Here is a 25,062-nt window from a genome sequence, read left to right as displayed (position 1 = left end):
CTGGACAAGCTAAGGAAGAGAGGAAGGAAGAGAGGAATTAGTCACCCAGTGTGTAGTGGGTCCAATTCCCTTCGTTCACTCTTGGTTTCCGTCTCCTGCAGAGACTGAACCAGGTGGCCCAGGAAAGGAGGCAGCGGGATCCCCAGCACTGGGGAGGGTCAGCCACTGCTTGGTGTCGAGGCATCCAAGCACTCAGCAGTACTGTCAGCGCTAAAGAAACTCCTCCCATGTACAGATTCTTAATTATTTTTATGCCATCCTTTCTGGGGCATCGTTACAGTCTCAGTGTGACAAATGGGGAAAATCAGAGGTCCCCCTGGGTTTCACCTGTGCAAAGGTCATAAATGACAGATTAAGGGTGAGAGGTCACCTCCTGACCCGGTGACGAAGCTTGTTCCCTGAGGACAAGCGCGTGGAGGGGCGAATGCAAACCCTCCCTGTGCTCGGCGGCATGGCTGCGGCAATGTGTCTTCTCTCGGGCATGGATTCAGCCAAACGCACCCTCCTGTCACCTAAAGTCCACCCCTGTCTGGCATCTGGGCATCCGACCTTCAGGTTAATGGTCTTACTTAAATGTTTTCCGTACAGGGGAGCCGGAAAACAGTATGCGCTGGGCCGCATCCAAGATGTCGAGATGAAAAGGGACGGGGACGAAGGAGCTGGGGAAACCCACATCTCTCGCACAGCCCTCGAAGGACGCCTGTCCTCAGGGTGGGTTGCACGGGCGATCAGAACCCACTCACACTTGTCCGTCTGTCTGTCTGTCTGCAGGTTCAGGCGTCCAGCACACGGCAGGTTGAACCAATGACGTTTCCCAGGCCCCAGCTTCAGCGCCAAAAGAAGTGTCTGTAGAATGAGGAACCACACGTGCAGCTCACCTGCTCCCCCACCCCGACTTGTGGGGGCACCTCGCCCACCTGGGAGCCCTGGGTCACCGGTCAGTGACCCGGGGATCCCAACGGACGCCGGGAACCAAGGTAGACCACACTTCAAGGCGGACACGCGGCAGCAATTTCCACCCTTGTGTTTCCGCACTGGGTGAGGGCTCCTTCTTTCATGTTGTGAATTAAAAACAAGAATGCTTATCTCCCTGCAATCACTCCAGAAACGGTCGCCATCCACTTTATGTTCACGAACAACCCTTGAATTTGTGCAAAGGACTCTCGAGGCTGATTTGGTGGGAGAAAATAACAAAAGCAGCAGAGACACAAATCAAAAGGCCCCAACGTCTAAGGGATGATAGCTCGTCCTTAGCCTCCATTTAAGGGGGATTTAGCAACGCCCATGCACAACACTAGCGTGATTCATTCTTCACACATGTCACATGAGGTGCACCCTCCTTTTCCAAGTGAAGACGCAGAGCTCAGAGAGGCCTGGCCGCTGGCCCTGGGTCGCCAGCTAGCACACAAGTGAGGCCAAAACAGGAATCGGGTTTGACTGACCCCGAATTCCAGGCCTGCTCTTTACCGTGAGGTTAAGCGGCCCCTCCCGCCTAAGGCAATAGACAGCAGTGCTCTGTGTAAATGCTAAGTGAATGCACGCTCCCCAGACAGACGAGACGGAAAAGCAGGGAAACGCTCGGAATATTTTTCAATTTGGGGGACTAGGTAAACCATTTGTAGGTTTCAAAATCGAGCAGCCTCAGAGGGACAGAGTGAAACGTCTTCATTCCCGCTCCGGCCGCAGTCAGCTCTCCAAAAAGGCAGCCACTCTGTCAGAGTTTTAAAGACATCCTTCTGAGTTCTTTTATGCAAATCTGAGCACAAAGGGATAGCTGTTTCTCTCTTCTCTGCTATTCACCAAAGGTAATGCATCCACATCCTGTTCTGCACCCTGGGTTCCCCACCCCCACCCCGCCATTTAACCATTTCATGTAACCAAAGACTCGTCCGTCTTTCCGTACCGATCCGTAGAGACTTCCCTCTTTGTTTACACTGCAGCCTAGTATTATTCGACATGCCAGTGTACTTCTGCAAAGGAGCTGACTTCACCCATCCTGCACTGATGGATAACTGAATTGTTCCCAACCTTTCGGCAGTAAGAAAAATGCTACAACGAATAACTTCGAACACATACCACACTATGCACGTGTCCGTGTATCCGTATGGTGAATTCCCAAAAGCAGTTGGCTGGATGGAAGGATGCGTGTGTTTGCAGTTTAGAGAGCTATGGGCAAGCTGCCCTCCACGGGTGATACCCAGTGGGTGCCAGGAACACGGGAGCGCCCGCTTCCCATCAGCCTTAACGAGAGAGGGCGCTGTCAGAGCTCTGAGTCCGTCCCATCAGGTACGTGAAAAGTGGTATCTCCGTGGAGCTTTTGTCTTCCCTTATTACGAGTAAGTCTGCAGATCTTTTCATGTGTTTGAGGGGATCTCACACAAGTGACCCCGCTTTCTGAAAGCTCACCTTACGCCACTTTGCTTTTACGAAAGACCTAATGTTAGTACCTGTGTTCACTGAGTGAAATACATCTGTTTGACGTAAGAAACTCTGAGGGACTTTCTGCAGTTTAACATCCAGCACTTAAACGGACGACCTTGGGAAGGCCTGAGCTCGGGACTGGGCCTGCCCAACACCACAGGGATGGGACGGGACCGAACACGACAGTGCGGGGGCGGGACAGCTCGGGGGCGGGACAGCGTCCCAGCAAACAGCAGTGATCTGAGCTCTGAGCTCCGGCGGGAATGCTGGACAGGGCTCTGTCCTGTGCTTCAGGGCTTGTCCTCACGGGGTGACTGTGACTCCACTCCAGGGACAGGGCTGCCACTTGGTCATCGTTCCCGTGGTCGTAACTAACTGAGACCCCTCCCGCTCCAGACTCTTCTCTCTCCCACGGTCACGGGCTCTCATCGTTGCCCTTCTCTCTCCAGCAAATAACCAACACCCACGTCTCCCTCAGGCCCCGCCCAGACTCCCAACCTCCAAGTGTGTCGCTGGCTCCTCACGGAGAAGCTGCTCACAGCAGAGCCACGGGCGCCCACCCCACACCTTCGGGCTCCGCATGGTCTGCGGGAATTGCTCCCTCGATCCCACCAAATAACCATCATCTGATTCACAGCCAGGCCCAGGCCTAAAACTGGGAGCAGTCGCCAGATAACTTCAGTTTCGTGGCAATTTATTTTCTCTTTGAACCGAACTTTGGAATGCATTCTAAAGAGAAAGCCAGTTGCAGTCCAGATGGTCCAGCAAATTTGCTTTTAAGACCTAAGCTGATACTGATTAAGCAAGAAAATTCATTCAGCACACTTTAGACATAGTTCCGTTTTTGACAGGATGATAGAACAGAGATAGAACAGAGACAGACCCAACAAAGGGGAAATAGAGTTCTATATGTTATCTATCCCTAACAACATTACCACAAAGTAGCTTTATAAAACACACACACACACACACCTGTCATCTCCCAGTTTTGTGGGTCAGGAGTCCGAGCTCAGCTCTGCTGGGTCTCAGTCGAAGGTCTCACAGGCCACAGGGAAGGCGTCACCCGGGGCTGCGGGCTGGGCTGGGACTCATGGGGGAGGCAACTGCTCTCACCGTCCCTCGATCCCCGAGGGGCTGCAAAGGCAGCTCCTGCAGTGGCAGGACCACGGCGTCGGTTTATTTGTGGGATATCAGCCGGAGGAGGCAGCCCCCAGCCTCATGGGGCCGTCTACCCCTCCCTGCCACGTGGGGTTCCCCAACGTGGCTTCTGGCTTCTTCAGAGCCAGCAGTGGAGAAAGAGAGACTCCGGCAGGACGGGGCTGCAGTGCTGTGGGACAGGGTCACATGATCACATACGTGCACTCTCATCCACCCATCCTGTCACCTGTGCATATCCCATTGGTGAGAAGCACGTGGCAGGCCCTGCCCACACACAAGGAAGAGTCGTAAGGGTGTGGACACCAGGAAGCAGAGATGATGGGGGGAGGGAGGCTTTAAGAGTTCGAGTACCACAAGCTGAGAGAAGACTTTACCTAAAATTAAAACCAAAAAAAAAGTCTCCTCTTAATTATTGTAGCTTACTTAGTTCTGTGGATTGAGACATCCACTATCCCACTGAGCGCCTAGTTGAAGTCGGTCTAAGAACACCACCGCGGGTGAGTAAGGACCTGCCTCACCTCCAGGGCGGCACCCTCCTCCACCCCGCTGGCCTCTGTCGAAGTCTCAGCGCCCCCACCGGCGGTGGTCAGACTCCGGCCTGTGCACAAGCCTGTGGGAGACAGAGGCTCTTTTCCTGGGCGTGTGTTTGCATGTCTGTGTGTGGTCCGAAGCACCAAGGCCTCGTAATGGAGATGATGGATCCCCATGGAAGGAAAACGACAGTCTGAGTAAGAAGAGGGAGCCAATTTGTCACTTAGAGCAGAGCCCGATTGTGCGGCAACAACAGCCTGGAGCTGGGATTGATCCCAAACAGGATGACACTTCCCTGCGGGCCGCCCCACGCGGGGCGGTAAACAAACACCACTCGCCTTAGCACCTGCGCGGCTGCAGCGGGCACATCACACCGCAGGGCCCTCGCTGCACGGTAAATACCCCGGGAGGGCCGTGGCCCCTCTCAACCTGCACCGGGAGTTCTGTCTCAGGTGACACCGTTTCAGAAAGAAAACGAGGCTTCATCGCAGCGCCGTGAGGACAGAGAGTGAACACAGACTTTGGCCGCTGTGGGGCACGCATCTCCACGCCAGGTGCGCCTCTGTTGCACGCCGCCACGGAGCCACGAGAGCGCAACCACCTGACTCCACAGCGCCGTCCCTGGGAGTCCGAGTTCGGCTTTCAAGACGGACATTAATCTGCTGGATTTCACAAATATCTCCTTGCCCTTACCCTCACTGTTCCAAATCTCTCCTCCTCTACTTTTCAAATAAGGTATTTTAACCAAGGAATAGAGAACAACGGTTTTTTATGTATTTCCTTATGCCTTGCTTCGGTACAGGGTTGAATTTGATCTATCCGTGAAAAAAAACATCTTTTCTCATTGCTGTGCCTGCCCACTCGGTTTCTGTCTTCCTCTCTACCTCCTGCCCACGTTCCCCTGTCTCATCTTTTTCTCCCTCCTGTCTCCTCTCCGTTTTCCTTTCCTTTTTCTTCCTCCGTGTCTGGGGGAGACGCGCCCCATCCCGTCGCAGGCGTGGCACGGGCGCCCTCTGCTGCCCGGCACGAGAACAACTCCGCATTCGGGCAGCCTCAGACCAGACGCCGCTGATGGTCCAGAAAACGCACGGGCGTTCTCCCTTCCCTGGGCAAACTCTGCGAGTGTCGTTAAAATGAATAATTTATTAAACCACAATTGTCTATTGACTGCCCTTTCATTATTTACTTTTCCAGTTATTAAGCACACTCGAGTGGGGAGCCCTTGGCCGACTTGCAGCTTCTTCCTGCGCCAAGGCGGCTCCCAGCCCCCTCGCCTCTCTCGCGGGAGACACTTTCGATCTCTTTTGTCAGGCCAGGGTCAAACTACAGTTGTTCCGTGATGACTTCATCAATTCTCGGTTGATAGACTCTAAGTGGGGGGAAAAATGCCTGCTGCTGCCTCGTGGCTGCTTAAGGAGAGCTATTTGTGTAGCAAGTTGTCAGTCCAGCGGGTCGGTGACCGAGGCAGAAGCCCAGTGACTTAAGGGGGAAAGAGACATTTTTAATGCCTTTTAATAGTCTCCCTTCCTCACATCAAGGAGATGACAGCCACCCTAGGGTTCCGGAGGAAGCATCCCCCACCTCCTTCCGAAGGTAATAAGCCAGACCCGCTGTAAGTATGCTGATTACCGCCTTGCACCTGGAGGTGATTCCCAGTCCAAAGCCCTGGGCTGGTGGGAGGGGCCCTTCCCTCTCCCAGAAGAAAACCGTCTGGCTCCAGATTGGGAAGGAAGCCTCGGTCTGCACCCACCATGGCCCCAGCTTTCAAAGGGCAAACGTTCCCACCACCCAGAATTTCAGGAGTCCCTGCTGTGACGAGTGAGTGAGTGAGTGAACAGGGCTCAAGGCCAAGGAGAAGCAGAAACTCCCAAAAATGAAAGGACATTGTATTCTAAAACCCAGCATTTGATTGACACCGATACCCCACACACACACACACACACACACACACACACACACGAAAGCTCTCACCTCTGTGTCTCTCTGTCTGTCTCCCTCCCCACCCCCTGCCCTGTCCTCCTGAAATGAGGCAATAGTTTCATGTTCAAACAACTCATTAGGGATTTATGTTTACATGCAAAGAGACCTACTAACCATATGTTGCCTAAAAAAAAAAAAAAAAACATACCCTAACAGTAAATAAAATTAGAAAATTCACCAAATTATATCCTTTCCTCAAGCTAAACAGGTCTTTCAAGGAAGACTTATACCCCGATATCCTCCCTCCCAACACTAATATCTGCAGGCTCAGCAAGGGGAGGGGGTGCCGCTGGGGAGGGGTGGCGAGAGATTCTGGCAGCAGGTTTGCATAAACCAAAGCACTGGTGCAGAGAGTGTGCAGGAGGCAGCCCATTTTAATGGTTAGGAGCATGAACTTGAAGTGAATCTGACCTTCTGACCTGAGTTCCCAGGGTGGCTTTGCCAGATAATCTGCGGTGTGACTTGAACACGTCTCGTCAACACACGGAGTTTCGGCTTCCTCGTTTGTACAAGGAAACCAATGTTTCTTTCTTTGTGAAACTACACATGAGAGTTCATACTTGTCACATGCGTAAAGTACTTAACCCAGTTAGGGGGTGCGACAGGGGACCCTCCGCTTTCTATTTTCATTCTTTCCACCCCAAACACCGTAGTCAGGAAAAGGACTGTCCCTTTTCGTCCATCTCCAAGCGTCCTAAATCCTGCCTGCCTTCCTGTGTTTGTCCAGCAAACATTCATTGGATCCTTCGTGTTTCGGGTACGGCTCTGGGCACTAGCTCCTCAAACATGAAACAGAGCCCTCACCCTCAAGGAAGAGAACACACAGATTAATCATCTAGTTAATAAAATCTAGCCTATTTGTCTCCGTTAGCAGCTGGGGTCACACGTGGCATAGACGAAACCACCTTGGGGAGGGAGGGTGTTTAAAGCCGGAAGGAGCAATTTTTTTCTTTTTTTTTTTGCATACAAAGCAAGATAACACCATCTCTCTCAGGAAAACACAGTACACTAAAAGGTTAAATTTATAAGTGTATGTATTGTAATATTATCACAATTATACAGTTAATAAAGAAGGCTCAACATGTTCATGAATATTTTTCTTTGCAGTTGTCCATTTTAGTTTTCCTGGTTTTCCCCCTGTGCATGCCCGTAAGAGTCACCCTGCGGGGGTGGGGGGGTCATCCTGAAGATAAATAAACTGTAGATCCCCATCAGCAAGAGCTATGAAAATTTGAGAGTCCAGAATTCTGAGTCTTTTTCTCTGCTGTGTCCTCAATTTTTAGGCCAAAATCTGGCACAGGATAGAGGTCCAATAGATACTTTTTGACAGAAAGGGAACAGCATGAGGGCTGATGAAGACAGACAGGCTTTTTTGGCCAGTATCCACTCAGAGCCACGGGGGAGGGGGGGGGGGCGGTGGGCGTTTAGGAGAGACATGAGGGTCAGGTGTACAGCACCCAGAGGTGGCAGCACCCTCGAGGGAGCGGGCACCCCACGAGTTCAAGGAGATATCCACGGGAGGAAACCCAGGTGCACCTGAAGACACCTGAGGAGACATGCCACAGGGAGAAAATACAAATAGAATTTCCAATGAGCCCCAAACAGATTATTCTGAATTTAAAATGTGTTCAAGATCTGCAATTCACCTTGATCATCAAGCCCTAAAAAAAAAAAATAGAAAGTCTGAGGGATAGGCTGTTCCAATGACAAAGTCAGGGCCGGTTCTGACCTCACCACCCACAGTACAGAACATGTAAGAATCACAACAGGAGGGACTGAGCGAAAAAGAACGAGAACTATGGACGCAGGCAATGGCGGGCGATTGGATGTGGCTGCGGGGGAAGGGGAGGGCTGGGTGGACGCGGACGACGGTAAAGGCGGGGGGGGGGGGTTAAATGGTGATGGAAAAAACACAATAAAATACTTTAATAAGAAGAATTAAAAATAGCAAGAGGGCCTAACATAGCACATTTTTAAAGGATGCAGACAAGAGAAATCCGTTACCCGTCTCTGGACCCAGCAATTCCCTCGAGTTACGCCCATTGCTTCCAAACGTCTGCAGTGAGCAAGTGCATTCTCTCCACACAACCAAAGCAGGAGCTCGGCGGTGCGCTCACTGGTTCGGCTCGAACTGCTTCCCACGGGGGAATCTCCTGCCGGTATTAATTTCTATGTGCCCCAGCTTAATAGAATGAAAAAGGTGGTCTATAAAGACACTTTATTACTACATAGGAAATTATTATGACTCTGAATCAATTATTATAATTTTAGAAAATTACTACACTTAAAATATTTATTTTTAGTCTTCGCATTAAACTTTGTTTAACAATGAGTAATAATTGCCCTGGAAATGCCAGGCAATAAAGTCAGTTACACACACACACACACAAAGGGGGCGATTGTATTGGCGGATCTGTGTGCCAGGTGTGCCCGGGGTTGGAGAAGCCTCAAAGGGCGTCCCTCACTAGTCAGAAGGGGGCGGGGCAGGGGGCGGAGCCTCCCAGCTTCCCCTTGCCCGCCTCCTCTCCATCTCCTTCCCGTCTGTAGTATTGAAGAAGATGAATAAATACATCTGGACACTAAATCTTCCCAAAGCCAAGGAAGGAAGATTATAGCTCAAACCTTCCCAGCACTTCGAAGGCCACACTGTTGTCACCTTGAAGGGAACCGAAGGATCACATGGTCGATTTTCAAAACATTTCAAAGCAAAACAAGAGAAGTGGAGGAAGCGAGGGAGAGGACGGAGGAGGAGACTAGACAAGTCCCCGCACAGGAAGGAACTGGCAATTGTCCTTTACACAGAGAAACTTTCTCCCCATGAGTGTTATCTGTCCAGGCGGATCGGAATTTACAGAGCCTATCATCATAAACCAAAGCACTCTTCATTGTTTTCCGCAGCGAAATGGAAGACGCTCCCATTGCTAAGTGCTCTGAAATTTCCTGAACAACGATGCTAAGTGCAAGAAAGGGTTCCGTCCCCTGCCCCCTTCCCGGACCCACAAGGCACTCTCAGGAGCATCGCCAACGTCGGGAACGATAGGAAGCCAAAGGAAATGGCAGCCAAAGGTTGGAAACGACACCTACAAACGACACCCTTGTCATCTTCTCAAAAACGCGTTTCACTCAAGCAGCAGCGAAAGAGTTTCTGATGAGCTTGGAGAGAGCAAAGCCGTACAATTGTCTGACAATAACCTGACCTTTCTTCCTCACCCTCTGTGGGGATCTATTAAAGCAGCAGGAAATGGAGAGAGAGGCCGGGCCTGTGATGAATGTCCGTGGCTATTACTTTTTATGAAGCTCTTCTGGAAGGGCCTTGGGTACAGACTGGTGTGTAACAAGGTAAGTACATAAATAAACAATCACCTGCCTTGCAGGGTTATTTGCCTCAGCCCTTTCTGTGAACTTGTTGAGACGCGGGGAGGTTAGGAGAGAGACGGGAGACAGGGTGTAATATGAAACTGTCTCGGTGCCAACATGCTGAACAAAACAGAACAGATTTGTGGCTTCCGTGTGGGAGAGCTGATGGATTAGGGGATCAGGTTCTTCGCTTGTCGGCAGGGGACAAAGAATACTCAGATCTCCCTGGCTGCAGTGTTGGCTTCTCGGCACTTTCACGGAGAGTTTTGTTCTGATTTAGAAAGTCAGGAAGAGTGGGACCCTGTACAGCCCAGTGAGGGGATTCTGAGAAGCCGCCCGTGGCCTCACTGGTAAGAAGCCAGGCTGATCCATGCTTCACCAGGGGAGAATGTCTGGTAACAAAACAGACTTTCAAACAATTGATCATAGCGTCTTCGGCTTGCCGGGTGACTTCCGCCTGGACATTTCAAAAACTTGTACAGAGGGTCCCCCATCTAGCATTGGAATGCAGCTGTAGCCAGGACAGAAAAAAGATGGCTGCTCTGCCAGAGAGAGCATGTTTTCAGGAAGAATGGTTATTTTTGTAATGTGCTTCCCTAATCTCCGATGTTTCCTTTTTCAGGTCGTATCTGCATGCCCGTGGAGGTGGGCTCATGGACACAGGCTCAGACTATCCCTGCGGGCGCTGGCTGGGGCTCCTGGGTGCTGTCTGCACTCTTCACACTCCCTTTGGACACGTCATTGAACTGAAATGAACAAAAATGCATTAAGCTCAATGCTGCAGCCAGGGGGAAGTGTGTGGGGGGACGAGCTGGGTTCCTGAGGGGGCGATGTTTCTCGGAGATAAGCGATCGTGCCTTGGGTTCATTATTAAGGGCTCAGGGCCTTTTCACCTCCGCTGGCACAGTCCGAGTCCCTTTCCTCTCCCCAGCTGTGTGGATCCCTAAACCTTGGCCCAGGCCCAGCCACCAGCAGGAACTGGTGTGGGTCCCTGCTGGGCACGCACACTTCATCACTTCAACCACTCACACGGAGCCCCCAACCCAGAAGGGCCTCACACTCGATTTCATGCTGCGTTGTTGCCATCTGCAAATTCCTCACAATTGATCTTCGAACTTGTGTTTACAAGTAGGGTCCAATGTGCCAATGGACCACAAGCAGAGTGTGTGCATGTGCACATGGGTTACACCATTCCTTGCCTCCCATTCACACCCACCTTCTGCGATACCCGTGCGTAGAATTCCAGTGTTCCCATGATGCACGGGTGTTCAGTGTGACTCAGGGGTATATTTGACACTGAGTAAGTAATGACCTCGCGACCTGACCCCCACCCCCAAGGAGGCCACACTTTCCCTTCAAACCAGCTGGGCCTGACAGAAGTCAATAGTGCTAGAACACCAAAGAAACCTATCATATCGTTTCCTGCTGGTGTGACAACCCTGTATCAGTCAACCCCTCTAAAAATGATGGCTTAGGAGGAGTGGGAGAGAAAGGTCAGCCTGTCCATCTTCTCCCTTCCTATCCGCCCTCCTTCAGTGCAAGGGAGGGAGAGAGGGCTGAGAGAGTGTGTGCCGTCCAGGCAGATGTTTACTGGACTGGGAATGCCGGCCTGAGTTCCTGATTACATCATCTGTTTAACTCTTTTGCATGTGTCCCTTTTTTTTTTTTTTTTGCGTGTTTTCTTAAAAGCACCCAAAAATGTAAAGGCAGTTGACAAAGTGATTGAAAAATATTTACGATGCATATGACAGAAAAATAACACATTTGCTCAAGATCTTAAAAGCTCTTAGGAAACAAAAGATAAACATCCTAATAAAAAATGGGATTAGGCCCTAGCTAGTGTGGCTAAGTGGACTGAGTGCCAGGCTGTGAACCAAAGGGTTCGATTCCCAGTCAGGGCACATGCCTGGGTTGCAGGTCAGATGCCCAGTAGGGGGCGTGCCAGAGGCAACCACACGCTGATGGTTCTCCTTGTCTCTTTCCCTCTCTAAAAATAAATAAATAATTTTTTTAAAAACTACTGCAATAAGGGGTTTTTTTTGAGCAATGGGATTAGAATACAAATAAGGACAGCACAAAAGAACTTCATATGACCAACAGTAAGCATTGTAAAATGTCTTTACATTCACTACTAATAAAATAAATGCACATTAAAAACAACAATGATACACATCAGTTTCTACCCAGAAGGTCGGAAAAGAGGAGAATGAATACTGTCCAAGGCTGGGACAGGCCTGAGGTGGAGCATAACTGGAGGACAGAATGACCGCACAGATCGAACCATTAAACACGAGTGCCTGTAGACTCAGCAACGACATTGCGAAGAGCCTCTTAAAGAGATAACAGGACATGTATCAAGATGAACATGCAAGGCTGTTCACTAAGGCATTGTTTACAATATCTAAAGATTAAAATAACCTAAATAGCCCTCTACAGGGTGCAGGTTTAATCAATCGCAGTGAACTCATGCTACAGATGCAGATGTTAAAAAAGAATTAAATGCCTTTTATGTACTGATCCGGAAAATGCACACAATACATTGTGAAAAAAATTTAAAAAGCAAATTGTAGAATATAAAATGATTCCATTTGGGGAAAATCATTTATAAAAGTTTGTGTATGCTTATGAAATTTTCTAATTTCATAATCAGAGGAAATCATAGATTAGGGTTGCCTCTGGGAGGTAGGATTAATCATAGGAGAAAAAAATAAATGAGACTTAATATTTTACTTTATGCACTTCAGCAACTTTCAGGAGAAACAGCATTTCTGAAGCCTGTCTCTTTTTTGTAATTTTTCAAAATTCAAATGTTAAAATAAATTGAAATCTTATAAGGCACATTGTCACACTAGACTATGAAGCAGCCATTTGAAATGATGCTATATATCTGCACATATTGAACTCAAAGTATGCCCGTGACACGTATTTCTGTAAAAGGAAAAGCAGGCGATTGAGCAATGTATGAGGCACAATCACATTTATATAAAACTCTGTGTCTGTTGGAAGGAGAGAGTCAGCAGCCTGGAAAGATGTTCACCACATATTAATGGTCGTTATCTCTGGGCCGTGCTCCTCTTCGTGACTTTTTCCTTTCTTCTTTAAGCTTTTCTATGTCACATAAGTTTTTTTTTTTACACTGAGTGTATATCCTTTTTTGTAAATCAGGAAAAAACAAACAGCTCTTTCCATTTTGAATTCTTTTCATGTGAACTAGCAGAAAGAGATGCTTAAGAAAGTTCCAAAAACTGAATAAAAAGTAATTTTTCCTGGTTCCCAGCAGTATCCCCCAAGTCAGTGCAAATAAACATTATAACCTAGAACCTGAATATTTTCTGACTTGCATATTTTTGCTCCGGTTTTGCCAAACTTATAAAGAACAGTAAGTCAAAGCCTTCCGAATGCAATTCCATCTCTCCTGTCTGTTCTGCAATGCATTTGCAAATGTAGCCAGGTGCTAACACGGTTTTTTGGGTTTTTTCCTAAGTGCATTCTTCACTTTTTAATGTATCTCGTATTTAATGTCTGAACGATGTTGAAAGGCGCCGACCTGGCCCGATATCTGTGCTCCTTCCATCCCCTCCATCCCTGTGCAGGGATGCAGGGACAGCTCCCCACTCCGTCCCGGGCAGCAGTCACTCCGGAGCCTCGCTCAGTCCCCCTTCCTCCTCCGTCTTTCCAATCATTCCCACCAGGAAAATGGCAGTTCTATCCTTCTTCCCACAGAGATTTAGAGACAAGGTGAATTCTCACCTGACAAAGAGTTTACTGCATTTTTTCAAGATATGCTGCAGGGAGTTTATTAGTCAGGTATGCAGTATTTCTCACGGGTGATTAAAACTAAACTGCTCCTGCTGTAATGACTGCTCAGAGTCTGAGATGCCATACTGTTACTTTTATTGTTTATTGGCTCCTGCTTTAATCTGGTGTAAAACACCCTCTGTACTGTGCAAAGGCAGCCACCCTAAGACGAAGTTATTAAGCAGGCCTGTGTGTTTTGCGCTGAGACGTCTAGGGCAATGCGTGGGCAGTCCCTAAGGCAACAGCACAAAGACCCAGGAAGGTCTGTATACAGCTGGGAGAAATAAATGCAAATTGACTTTTAAAAGATAAAAAGGTAATTTACAACACGGGGGAACATATCCTACATGCCCTTGACCTTAAACATTCCACTGTCAGTTTTTATCCTAAAGCACGAATCAAAAATGTACAGGAAGTAAAAGCTCCACGACTGTCCCACCATCGGGGGACTGGTTTTGAAAATTTTCTGAATAACAAAACACTTTCATCCCATTAAAAATCATGTTTAAGAAGAGTATTTAATTACAAGAAAAAATGAGAAAGAACTAATTTACAAAATAGTATGTACAAAATGATGACAATTTAGAGAGCTAGATGGTAGAAATGGATACAAAGATTAAATCAGATGGACAATAGATGTGTAGACATTAAGTATTAAGTTGGGTAGATGGATGGATGGATGAATGGAAAATGGACAGACATGAGTATAGACGTAGATTAAATTAGGCCAAAACTAGAAATATATCAACTGAATCTTAATAAATCACAAAAACATGAATGTTGAAATCTCTGGGTGGTAGAATTATGAATGTTGTATATATTCTTCTCTATGCCTGTTTTTTTCCAAATTCCTACTATGTATTTGTGCTACTTTTATAATGAGAAAAAGTATTGAAAGTAAGTGCTCTCTACATGCTTGTTGATGAATTAATTCGATTTATTTTCTTGCATATTTCTCCTCCTTAAGGACCCTCTATCTATGGAAAGTTGTCATGTGGGAAGGAAAAGTTTTATGTGTAACTCAAACCCAGTGTCACTGAGACCTGAACAAGGACACCAAGAACTGTGTTAAAATGTCATCTCACACACACACACACACACACACACACAAGAAAACTGAGCAGGTCACATTTTAACATCAGCCAAATGAGGTCAAATTATCGTTCAGGAATAACGGTTCGGGGACAGCCCCCAGTGACCAAGACTAAGGTCGAAATCTCTCACTAAAGACTAAGCTCTATTTGAGTATCCTAATAAATTCAGAGCATGTAAAAATCGAACCATTAAGAGGCATGCTTTTTTGTAAAGCTTCACAACTGTGTGTGTGCTGTGTGTGTGGACACACACATACGTGAAAAGCAGACCTTAAGGTTCCGGCAAAACGAGAGCGCATCACTCAAACACACAGCAAACCCGTGTCGGATGAGCTCTGGTTACCAGCGTCCTTGGTCCACCCATGTCTAGAGAGTAAGTCAGTTCTGGCCAGAAACCTGGGGCCTACACTTGACACCGTCACTTGTATTTTTGTCATTTGGGGACTATGGTTGTGTTGGGAAGGCTAGAGGTGAGAGTTGCTTTAAGTTTCTATCGAAGAGTTCACATTACTTCCCATGAGAAGTGGTTCTGGAACTTCCGGCCCGTTTAGTCACCCAGGGTTGTCGCAAGCCACGTAGCACCACCTCGCCAGCCGCGGCCAAGGTGCGCCCCTCCCCCTCTCAAGTTCCAAAACTGTAAAGGAGCCTTGCAATCTGGGGGGCATCTGCGAGGCAAACGCCACGGGAGAGTTGAAGCGAGGTCACACCCCACTACCTGCCCTCTTCCTCCGGTTCCCAGAGAAGCCGCCTTTCGCCAACCCTCGCGCAGAAAAGGGGACGCGGCCGTCCATGCGCGAAGCACTGCTGATGTTTCAGCCTCAACAACTTGAAAATAAAAAACCCCCTCATGCATCGTTGATTTGGGGGGTTCCTGTCACGTTGGCAATCCAATTAAAAGGTTCACACATACATTTCATGATTGAACATGCCCATTACATCACAAAAAAAATGAGGTCAACGATGCCTCCCGCATCCTCGAAGGGTCCTGTCTGAGATGCTGCCGATGGGACGGGCCAGGGAAGCCTCTGCACCTCCAGGGACAGATTCAAAGGGCGCCACCACTCTGCAGCTCTGCCCTGTGCTCGGGAAATAGCTTCACAGACAAGTCGTAGTTCAGTCCGGCTCCGCACCTGCCTAAACCCCCGCCCGTGCCGCGGTGCTGGACAGTGAGAAGACGGCCATCGACTCTTTCTGTCCCTTCGATGAATTTGAAGGGTTTCTTTTTACTAACGAGATAATGAATGCCTCTTTTGAAGTGTGGGGGGAAGTGTCCTGTTTGAAAGTAATTGAAAATATGTTTCGCAGCCACTCACAAACCCTTTGCCAAATAGCTTTCTTTTCTGATGAACTCACCAAAGCGCTGAGCTCTGAAACAAATTCGCTGGGTAGACAGCGACACCTAGCGTGCAGGAAGAGCATGTGAAATACAAAGATGGGGAGAAGGGCCCCAGACCTAGGTTTCTCACCATGGCTTTCAAATGTTTCCGTGCTGATACAGTAATAATTGCCACATGAAATGCAAGGCTGATTTCATGCAAGTTTCAGGAAGTACTCACCAACTGAAAAATGACCAGGCCCCATCTAACCTACTTGACTTGTCTTTTTCGGTTTCCAAGGACAGAAGGCCCTTTCTTCTTTAAGGCAGTGGGATAGGACATTGGAGGGCTGTCACCCAATCACAAAATAAAGCTATTTGGGAGATCCTAAAGTCTAAAGTTAGCACTGGACTACCTTCCTCTTTCCACACCGCCCCCCCACCCCCATTGCTTTTAGAGAGAGAGAGAAAGGAAGAGAAAGAAACACCAATCGGCTGCCTCCCATATGCACCCTGACGGTGGGAACAAACCCACAGCCTAGCTTAAGTGCCCTGACCAGGAATCAAACCTGCAACGGAGCCACACCAGCCGGGGCTGGACTACCATTTCAAAGGGGATCAGGCAATCAATCTCCCTGAGGCCAAGGCCTCTATGCTAACTCCTTGGTATTTGCAAATTTAACATTTGAGGCTGCAGGACACTCAAGCAGCTCTGCAAACTCCTGATGGGAGATCATTTGTCTGAGACACAAATTTGAACGGAGCCCAGTGGGAGGCTGAGCCTTGTGGTTCCCCATGTCACCCCACTCTCTGGAACCCTGAAACTCTAACCTCAAGCTCTTGGAGGGGGAAAGACGACAGAGAAGAGAAAATGCATTAGTAAAATCTGAAAACCAGGAGGTAGGGAGCCAGACAACCCTACAATTTGGGGTACTGTATCATAAAAACAATTTTTGAGTTAGGTAAATATTTATTCAGAACCAAGAGAGAAAACTCAACAAATTATAAAATTTTTAAACCTGTATCATAATCACCAAAATTAGAAGAATATGTTGATTGTTTACTAATTAACTACCTGACACACTTCTATAATATATTTTTTGTTGCACTTTTTGGTTGCACATCCTTCATCTTTTCATATCATGAGATTTTATAAAATCACTTTCTATAGAATAAAAGATAATTCAGTCCTTCCTCCATTGCAACTGATCAAAATCTGTTTTTATTACTGACAATTTAGAAAGATTTCTTGTAGCTTCACAACTCATAATCGAAGTCATGTTAAATGTTTAAAATTTTTATCATAGTTGAAAATTCCTCTAACAATTGTCTTGTATAAATGAGATATAAAATCTCAGAGCATTTCAGGTTTTCTAGAGTAGCAACCAATCTTAAAATAAATGACCAACTGACATTTCATTAAAGACTTTATTATCAATATATTCATGATGACATTGTGAATTTTATACTGTCATCATCCACATGAGTATTTTATCAAATAAGCAAGAAATGTACATCTTTTCTTAATGTGTTTGTGGGGTCAATCACCTCTGTCAATTATACTATCCAGCAGTCTAAGACCTTGCTCATCAATTTCCACCCAAAATTCTGTTCTCACTCCCCCTGGACCACCACCACCTTGGTGAGAGCCAGAAACTTTTTATTGTAATTTACTTTCTGGTAACAGAAAAACTTCTTTTGAATTTGTCACTCCTCTTAAGCACTTTTATTTCACATTCCTTTTTTTTCATAATTTTCTCCTTTTTTTAGTAAAAATGTTAAAGATGACTAAAGAAGATGCCCTTCGTGTAGGCCCAAATCAAGTCTATAAATCCTCTTCCCAATGACCCTTCTTATAATATCTTACAACTATGAACTTCATGAAACTGGTGTCCATGGGAACAGGGTGCCAGGAGCCCCCACAGCCTCGAAGGGTCCGTGTGACACAGTGGCCCTGAAACCTGAAGCCCCCGGCCTCACTTCTGTTGAGATGACAGTCAGTTTGGGGTTTTAAGGATGATGCAAGAGAATCCTCTGATGCTTGGAGGATGCATGATCCAGGAGAAAACCTGGAGCTTGTTCAAATGTGATCGCATGAAAACATTGGGAAGTCTAAAAAAAAAAAATCATTCAATGTGGCCTGGAAGAAGTCAAGATTTGACTGAGAATCAAGAAACAACGAGGACATTGACACCTTATAAGCCAGTCTGTATCATCAAGTGCAGCAAACCACGGTTCTACCAGAGAAAGGAGCTCAATCAGGGCCACAAGCAATTTGCAAAGACGTGGTTTAGGCGGTTGTGCAGAGCGACTAGGCCAGTCTGAAAGCATAGAGCAGGGCAGCCGGCCGCAAACTCACTCGTCCTCAGGGAAACTTCGGCTTCCCCTTAGAACACAGGTGGCACACACAAGGCCCTGGGGCGGAATCCGGCCCTCCACCTTGTTTCATCCCCCATGGCACCTTGTTTCTACCCGGCAGCAGCACCGAGCTCTCGCTTAAGTGTTAAGGAGTAGTTACATTTACACAGTCCTAAAATTCCACTTGGCCCTTTGAAGGCAACCGCGAGGCTGATGTGGCCCCCCGGTGAAATGAGTTTGACACCCCTGCCTGAGACCTTTCATCTGATTGGACAGGCCTGTCCAGGCAGCAAGGCTAACCTTGCTCAAGTCAACTGACTGCAGGTGTTAATGACATCTGCGAAAACCCTCCGCAGCCACACTTAGAGCCGCGTGTGATCACCTAACTGGTCCTGCAGCCCAGCTGAGGCAACACATAAAGCCGACTGCCACACACTTACCGATATCCACTAAATGTTAGCGAGAGCACGAAGCAGACCACACAGAGAGACAGCGGCTGTCTTTGGCCCAGTTCGGGTTCTGCTGCAGGGGTGGGGTCAGGGGTGGGGAAACCTCACGTAACATACTGGCCCAGAGCTCGACTCTGGGGCCAACCTCCTGGGTCCGGATTCTGGCTCTGACATTCACTTCCTAGGTACTTTCTTTATGCGCTTGTTTTTCAATGGTGACATGAGGATAATGATGGCACCTATCTCGTTATCTGTTGTGAAAAATTAAGAAAGATCCCTGGCCTGCTAGCTCATTTGGTTAGAGCACTGTCTGATATGCTAAAGTTGTGGGTTTGATTCCCAGTCTGGGCACATATAAGAAACCACCAACAAATGCATAAATAAGTGGAACAGCAAATCGATGTGTGTCTCTCTCAATAATCTAGCTGTAGCCTAAATAATACACTCAGCTCCTTCCCCCAAGACTCATACTTGTATGTAGCCAGATAAAGCCTGCTGGTAAAACCATCACCCCCATGAACAGACCGTGACCTCAGGTTGGCTCCTTGGGCCACATTCCTAGCATGACTTCTAATCCATTGTGTGTGTCTATGTGTGTGTACATGTATACACACATGTGCACAAGGATGTGCTCACCATTCCCCTTCCTACAATCTGGTTGATGTCAGAACCTCCTGACGAGGCCAGACAGGGTTCAGTTCTTTGTGTGTGGGGAAGAATTTTTCCAGCCCTTAAGCAAAACGATGAAGATGTAAATGAAGACCTGGATAAAGAAAACATCTAATACCTCCTCCCTGAGGCATTTTCGTCCCTGCTCTGCTCAGCCACAACTCTGAAGAACGGAGGCTCCTGGGTGCCTGAGACACTGCTGACCGCTGTCCGGAGAGCAGGCTGAGAGGCAAGGCGGGTGCCGGACCCCAGGCAGCACAGTGCCAGCGGGGAGCGGAAGAGTCAAACTCAGGGGGGACGTCAGAAATGAGAACAGTAAGACTTGGTGACAGACAGTGACCACTGTCATCGCATACGCACTGTTGGGAACTGCCCTGCCTGGTATCAGAAGCTGTAACCCCCACCAAGGCTAAGGCTGAGGGAGTGGCCTTGGACTGTAAGCCACCAGGGAGACAAAAGCTTATCTCCCTGGCAGGAGCACTGCTTCTGCTGCTTCATTCATAACTGAACCCCAATGCTTGGTCGGTTAGCCAATGACGGCTAGGATTCCCCAAGGGGGGAACGACCTAACACAGGCACGACCACGTGGGAGGTCCCCAAGGGAGGACTTTGAGGGCTACAGCAAAAGGGGTGATGGACCCTTGCCCCTCAGCTTTGACATAGCCTGAGTCCTCATTGTCTGTGAGAAAATCTCCTAATCTCTTGGCTGCCTTAGTTCCCTTGCTCCACCTAAGCCTGAAACAATGACAGGGTGGTGCCGCCCTGTGCTGGAAAGGGCGGGTTCCCCGGGTGATCAGGCCTAAAAAAGAATATGTAAGATTCTATGAAACCTGCTTTGTTTAGAATGCTCTCAATTGAATGATAAGGGTTCAAAGAAGAAGTAAGTTTGTTCCTTAAAGTTTTTTACAGCTCTTTAGCTATCTGATCCTGACTCAAAATAGGCCCTCATAGTTCCTTGTTATTTGATCCTTACTTCCCCAAAATGAGTAATGAGCTTTACCTGAATTCTTATGCAAATGAACGCAATAAAAAGCCTGCTCAGGTGGGAGAACAAGGCGCTCTCCCTTAGGGGCGCTCTCCCTTTGGGGCACTCTCCCCTGGGGAGGGTGGCCATGGTGATCCCCACTGAGAAAGTGGCCTTTCCATCCCTATTTCCCCACAGGACCTCGTTGTCTCTGTGTATGTTTTTCTCGTGTTTCGACAAGCCATCCACAGGGTTCCGAGGTCATTGCTGGTCGGTGGCCGCATCAATGCACATCAGTGCTTTTCAATGCTTTGGGTGATAGTCGGACGGCAGCAATGGTGGTGATGATAGGCCTACAGCCAGATGAATGGCCTTATGGGAAAAGTTTAAAAAACATGCACACACAACGCCACCTAACAACTGTACACCTGCATGGTAGACGTTCCTTTTATGATTGGAAAGTGAGGAGCTGGGAGAAATTCAGATACAGCAAAGGCAGGGAAGGGGAGCAACAGAGAAAAGGTTAGGCCGTTCTGGAAGCGCACAAGTGACCCGGGTTTTTAAGAAACGGTCGGACATGGCAAGATATCCCATATTTCCTGCTAGAATTTTCTGATTTACACGCTTTTCTTTTTAGAAAACTAGGTAGAATTTTTAAAAAGGAAAAAAGTGACCTTGGCCTCAGCGACTTCAATTTTAGCCATCTCATCCTGAGTTCTGTTGCTGTTTGCATTCTGCTTGGTTGCAAACAATATCCTCCACCTTGTTTGATTTAAGCGGTATTACAGATGGAATGTTTGTGTCACCTCAAGATTCATCATATGTTGAAGCCTTAACTGCCACCCCCCCACACACACACCCCCAGTGTGTCTGTGTTTGAAGATGAGACCTCTAAGGAAGTTATTAAGGTTAAATGAGGTCATAAGGGTGTGGCCCTGATTCAATAGGGTTAGTGTTCTTGTGAAAAGAGACACTCATCTCACTCTCTCTCTCCCCCTCTCCTCTCCCCCACCCTCCCCCTCACCCCCACCCATCACAGAAAAGCCATGTGAGGACACAGGGAACAGGAAGCTAGCCGGGAGTGAGCTCCCTCAAGAAACCAAATTGTCTGGAACCTTGATCTTGGAATTCCAGCCTCCAGAACTGTGAGAAAATAAACTTGCGGTGCCCAAGCCCCCCCGTCCACGTCTGACGTTTTGTCCTGGCAGCCCACACAGACCAAAACAAGTGGAAGGTGTTTATTACTGTTTCTCGTCGAAGCCAGTGGGCCAGCATTGGTAAGGCACACCATCCCTTTACAAACCACTCGGAAAGACATAACACTGCTCATCAAACCACAACATGTCACTGACTGTACGAAGCACCCCAATCTCACAGCAGAAAAACTCGGAAAAATGTGCATCTTAGAGTTAATGAAATAAGGTGAGTCTACGGCCATACCACCCTGGACGCGCCTGATTATAGGCGACCGTTCTGCGTGGCGTGGGAATGTAGCCCAAACCCCACTCAGAAAAGCCAGTGGGAAGCAAGGTCTGATGCACAGGACCCACGCCCACAGATGGGTTCTCCTGTGGGGAATCAGGCCTGCATTGTACCTAGGCCGCTTTGAGACTTGCTTTTGCTAAAACTCCCTCACCCTGGATTGAGGCAGCAAATGTTTTCTGCGTGTCTTTAACTTCCTAAAATCTGTGCTAAACCTCCCAAGGATGGAGTGTAACTAATTCAACCACTTTTCCCCTTGGTCTGCAACATCCTTCTCTTTGAAGTAATGAGCAACATTCTTTCCTTTGTGATCTGTGAAAGGTAATCACCTGCAGCGAACCTGTGCATAGTCAATGAGGACCGTCCTCGATGCAATGTGCCCAGCAGAGCAATGAAAGCCCATCCAGGCAGGAGTGGGGGCCCTCTCTCTCACTCAGAGAGCGACCATGCCGTCCCTTTTTCTCCACAGGACTTCTGCAGTCCGTGTGAACTTGTTCATTGTGGCCACAACACACGGATCCTGCTGGCCAGGATCCGTATCACCTGATCTCGTCTGAAATAAGGTGAAATATACAAGGAGGCTTACAGACTTCCAGAAAGACCGGGGAAAGAGGCTTATATGCCACACAGCCAGAAACAAAGCACCCTGGGAAAAACAGCAACCGCAGCCTGGGGCCATTCCCCCAGAAACAGCATTGACACACGGCCTGTCACTCCGCACCTGTAACACGCAGGAAATTGCCACAGCCACCCTAGAGCGCATGCCTCCCCTCAGGGGCCCGCCAAAGCAGCCAGTCACCAGCCCCAACCTCCAGTCCCAGGGACAACCATGACAGAGAAGGGGCACTTTGAATAATTATGCCCTGACAGCAGATACAAACTGAGGGCCCTGGGGCGCACCACACACTGGGTTGTGCTGGCTACAGGCAAGTCTGGGAAATATTTCTCCTGACTCTGTAGTAAAAAAAAAAGACAGGCTAGAAGGGGGTTGCAACAAGAGTGGAGCAAATAGTAGAGAGGTCGTGGATAAATACATTCCAGGAAGATTATCAAAGAATGATTACAATGACTTTGCTACCAGCAAACAAGGAGCCTGTGTGTGTGAGCCGGCAGTCCTTTTGAGCTGGCTGTGGTAGGGGCTTTTGGCTTCCACGCCAGGTAACAGCCCCGGCAGGAAAACCACCTCCAGAAGACAGCACTCCCTCTGCGAGTTCTCGTTCACTTCCTCCCCTCTGAGCTTCCGAGTCCTGGCGCTGACCCTGCCCTGCCTGGGCAGCTCCACGTTACAAGGCCGGAACACTTTCTATAGACTGCAACTTTATGGAGATGGCGAACGGACCTGCTCTCTAATGAGAACAGCACTCAGTTACACAATGACCTGCAAAGGTTGCATGGAAGTTTCTGGACTCAGCCTCCAGGCCACCCTCAGCTGGTTGTGGCCTGTCAACCCCATGGCTAGGAGATTCGTTTTGTTCCAGGCCTTTGGCTTGTAAGGAAGTAAGATTTTGCAACTATTTCATCTCTGCACGTAATTTCCCTCTTTTAAACTCGACCCTCGTGGCACCTCGCACTTCCTGGGAACTTCGACTTGGAGCCCTCAAGCAAAAGGCAAGAGGGACGGGGCCTCCTTAGCGAGCCTGAGCCGGAAAACCAAGCTTGGGCAATCCTATTGGGGCTCAGGGCGTCACCGCCACTGGCACCGTGAGCGGGACCGCTATTCCTCGTGGGGACTGTGAAGCTCGTTTCTGCACCTCGCTAAATGCCAGTGGTGCAGGAAGCCACAGTCACAGGAAGAACCCCTCCCCATCTTTTCCAACTGCCCCCTATGGAAACAGGAACCGCCCTCATTGAGAACTAGCCTGGAGCTCAAGAAAGGATTTCCTCGGGGTAGGGTCTGTAGCCCAACACAAACCAAGCCCTGCTCAGCTCGGAGCAGGAGAGCACAAGTTCCTCCCAGTGTCTGTGGAATAAACCCCAAGGCCTATGGGAACCGGTCTGGGCAGCGGCCGCTCCTCCCAGATTGCCCAGGGGCGACGGTGACCTGGCCCAGTCAAATCAGGAGCATTCCAAGGGTACAGTCACGGCATGATGACTATAATAGTTAACAATGCTGCATTGTGTATTTGAACACTGCTCAGTAGATCTTTAAAGTTCCCACCACACACAAAGCTGGAACTGTGCGTGGCGACAGACAGCAGCTGGACCCATTGTGGTGATCACGAATCTTCATTGTACACCTGAAGCGAATATAATGTGATATGTCCGTTATACCCCCATTTAAAAAAAAAGAAAAAGAAAAAGAAAACAATTGGCAAATTCAAACCTAAAAAAAATTGTTTAACCTATCTCCTGTCCTAAATAAGGTCAGGCTTTGAGGAACGGGGGGTCAGAGCGCAGCGGAGGCATTTGGCAGGACACATTCCAGCTCCCTGCACCGGGCCCTCTGCCCTCCGCCCACAGGCCTCGGGGGCCGCTGCCCTGCAGACTGCGGAGCCCGAGGGCGGTTCAGGCAGAAACACCCGCCGCCCAGCAGCCCGAGGCCATCTCCAGCTGCCGCAGAGATAACGTGTCCCTGTGGCTGGAATAAGCACTCTGTCAGCAAACCTAGACCGCAGTTCTTGACGTTTGGGGAAAAGGTAAATATGACAAAGGTAATGTTGGCCTCGAGGACTCGCCGAGAGAGCCCCAGGCAGCCCCAGGTGTCCCTGGGCACACTGGGAGGACCGCCGCCAGCCTCGGGACACGGCCCTCTGAGGTTGTCTTCCTCTTCCTCTTGCTCTTGACCGGATGCCTCCCTGGCCGGCACTGACCTCCCCACCCCGCCAGGCTGGGGGGACTTTCTGCTGAACCCCAAGCCCAACCCATCCCAGAAACACAGAGCAAGACTCCACTCTTAATAGCTGTGCTTGCTGGTGGGTCCACAGGACCTGGGTCCCAGGACAAGCCACACGGCAGGAGTAGACATGAATAAACATGAAACGAGGACAGAGCACATTGTCCTAGGTTTCCCCGGGTGACTCAACAACCCCCGACATTAGGTAAATGATAACACTGAACAAGCCTGTACCCATGAGGATCAACTTTAACTGAATGTAAGAACCAAAAAAAGGAAAAAATTTACATTGGCTCAGACCAGATAGAAATGTATTTCCCTTTTGTATAAAATAAGTCTGGAGGGTAGGCAGCCCAGTACTGACATGGTGGCCCCCCAGAATTGCCGGGAACCAGCATCCTTCCAGCGCACAGTCTGCCTCCTCTGGGTTGTGGCACTTATATGACCTCAAGGCCCCAGATGGCTGCTGCGCTCCAGCCATACCAGTCACATTCCACCCAGGAGAAATGGAAAAACAATACTTCCCACCAGTTGTGAACATGTCTGTTTACATCTCGCTGTCTAAAACTAAGTCACTTACTGACAAAGGAAATAAGGAATATTTTCTTTCAATAAGCGACAACATGTCTAATCTATGAACAAGGGGAGAATGT

The sequence above is a fragment of the Phyllostomus hastatus genome, unplaced genomic scaffold, assembly GCF_019186645.2.
Source record: "Phyllostomus hastatus isolate PE091 unplaced genomic scaffold, TTU_PhHast_1.1 phas_contig_159, whole genome shotgun sequence".
Classification (NCBI taxonomy): domain Eukaryota; kingdom Metazoa; phylum Chordata; class Mammalia; order Chiroptera; family Phyllostomidae; genus Phyllostomus; species Phyllostomus hastatus.
This window is presented reverse-complemented; position numbering follows the sequence as displayed.